Below are 2,893 nucleotides of genomic sequence, written 5' to 3'. Positions count from 1 at the left end.
TTCAAATGTTTTACTGCAGCAGACATGAATAGAATACCTATCCAGTACTCTGCAAAAAAAAATACTGTGGGATTCTGTATGTGCAAAGATCATGACAAATCCAAACACTCAGAGATAACTACAGACTATATTGGAAAAAAGTACACGTGACTGGTTTTGGGAGGGTGGGAGAGAAAGGTTTGTGGTGGTGCAGAGTTTTATTCCAATTATGGGACCGTGTTAGAGCAGTTGACACTGCAGCTTTCCATTCTAATATAGCATCAGCTGTTGCCAGTATGGATTGCTTTTTCTTTCCTCACCTTGAGTGACAGCAAGAACATTGGACCCCCTGGCAGCACCTGACCACAGTCTTAGTTTTAAATAAATTGTATGCATATAAATAGAATATAGTGGTGTTCAGTCCCTGTTTGGAAGCTATAGTTAGTTATTATACACTATACACTAGGAGAAGGGAATTTTAACCATCTCAGTTTCTAAATAGATGTTTTAATACAAAAGCAAAATTTAGTTAGACTTCTTTTAAATGCAGACATCAGATGGAACAAATGTCACCTAAGGTGTTTTAATAGCAAATGCCTTTATACTAGAATAATTGATCCTCTAATAATAATGGTTTGATGTTTTCTGATCTGACTTAAGTTTCTTGGGTTCAAACAAAATGCCCAGTTGGGTTTGGGTTTGGGTTTTTTCCCCTCTCTTGTAGAAGACATGACTGCTTACAACCAAAAGTACTTTTTTTTTTTTTTTTTTTTTTTTTTTAATTTCCCTTGAGAGCAAATCTGGAGGAAGCATTTTCCTAAGCTATGATCTAGAAAGCAGAGCTCATCTGGTACCTCCTAAATACGAAGGGTAAAGTGGAAAAATGCTGATTTTTTGGAGACCAGACAGAAAACCAGTAAAACAGGAGATTTTGTGAGTCTACTGTTGCTTACGTGAATTGACTTAAAAAAAAACCAAAACATTAGAAGTGATGATTTTTATGGTTTTGATTTTCCGGATGCATACATAAAAGGTATGGTGTCTTTAATTTTTATTTTAACTCAGTTTCACCTGTTTGGCTTCCTAAGAAGTATGTGTTTCACACAGCGTTTGAGTTCTGGCAACCTGAGTATGAATCTTTGGGACAATTCCAGGGTAGCAATGAATTGGCTTACTTAGATCCTCTTTCTTTTTTCATTCCTTTTTTTCCCCCAGATTAATTTTTTTTCCTCTTCTCCTCATTCCTCTCATCCCAATTGTTATATTGTGTTCCCAACTAAGTTTACTTTTTCCTGCTAGACCTCTGTGCTTCAGAATTTTGATTCCTGCATAGGTATAATTTGGCAACTATCAGAAAAGATGAATGATTTTTGAAAATGCTGAGGATTTTGTTCCTTTTGGTTGGTCCAAGTGGCACAAATTAAACAATGCAGAAGAAACCTCCATCCTCGATGCTAGCATTTCAGTTATTTTTCCCATTGTATGATGATGTCTGTATAAGCATCCATATATTTTTACTCTAAAAATATGAAGTATGACCAGAAAGTAAAAAGGAAACTGCAAGGCAAAGTAAAAATACTTTGTAATTAAAAGCAGTGATCCCCATGTATATTTGCAGTGAAATACTAACAAAGAGCATTACGGTGTTTTGTGGGACATACAGCCGAGGCATTTCTTTGTTAAGAAATTTTGCACTGGTGTAGCTGTTATTAGTGGCTTCCACCACATAAATTGTCAGAACTTCAGTGCTCTGACCCCCTTTTCCTCTTTCTTCAACTTTGCATCCCAAATGAGTAATGTGGGATTGCTGCAGTCAGTTACGTAGAAGTAGCTGAAGGAATGTAGGGGGTGGCAGAAGCACAGCGACTTCGTTATGACCATGCGGAGTAGTTGTGAAAAAAACATAGCACGGTTTCTTTTCTATTTAAACAGTCTCTATTGAATATGGCAGAAAGTGCCCCAAACCAATGTCTTATATCCTTTCAGCTTTAAATATTAACTGCATTTTTATGGTACCTGGTAGAAGAAATGACAGACAGGTGGAAAATGAACTAATGAGAGCAGCAGCATTTTAACTGGTGAGTTCTCAACTTTTTGATAGCCCATTTGTTTCAGGTGACAGTTTTTGAGGTGACCTCATTTGTGCTTATCTGTTAGATCAAATCCTTATTGTCATTATTTTTTCTTTTGTCAGGGACTGCTGTTTTCCTTGTCTGTTATATGTGAGCTGTCAAGTAAGTAAAATAGAACCTGCAGCTTTGTTTAAATGATGGCTGCACAAGCAGAATACGTTTTGCCACTTCTTCAGTATTTCTTGTCTGGACACAGATCTGTTGATCCGCTTAAGCCATGGGCCATCATTATTTTCTCGTTTTGTTGCTTCTTTTAACCTATTGTTAATTTACTAATGAACTCATAGCAGAAGACAGTACAATGGCTTAAGCAAGTTCTACTTTTCATTCAACTGTGTTTTCCTCTTAAAGCAGAGCATTAAATGAAAATTAGATTTGCCTTCTTTATGTGTTCATTTGTGCCTCATGCTTCAGTAGACAGAGAAATACCCTTATGCTGAAAAGGGTCTTTGGAAATGGCACGATAGATAAGGGTCCCTGCTTTGTTTTTCAGTGATTCGCCTACCAAATTGAAAAGCTGTACTGTGCAAACTATGAACTGAGCCTCACATGTGAGAATCAAATTGTTTGTTTTACAGCTTGTAAAATTTTGCGGTGACATGTTTTGGAGTCAACTGCTGTTCAATTAATTGTGCAGTTTTGTTTATGTCCTCACGGGCTGGGGAAATGCATTGTCTTCAGAAGGACTGCATAGCTTTAGCTGGTAGGCTACAATTTAGTAAACAATTCAGTATTTCCCAAGATAGGGCAGAGCATTTCCAGCTCATCATTCTAGCTCTGTG

This window comes from Gymnogyps californianus, chromosome 4 (assembly GCF_018139145.2).
Source record: "Gymnogyps californianus isolate 813 chromosome 4, ASM1813914v2, whole genome shotgun sequence".
Lineage (NCBI taxonomy): Eukaryota > Metazoa > Chordata > Aves > Accipitriformes > Cathartidae > Gymnogyps > Gymnogyps californianus.
The sequence above is the reverse complement of the archived record's forward strand: the minus strand, read 5'-3'. Positions refer to the sequence as shown.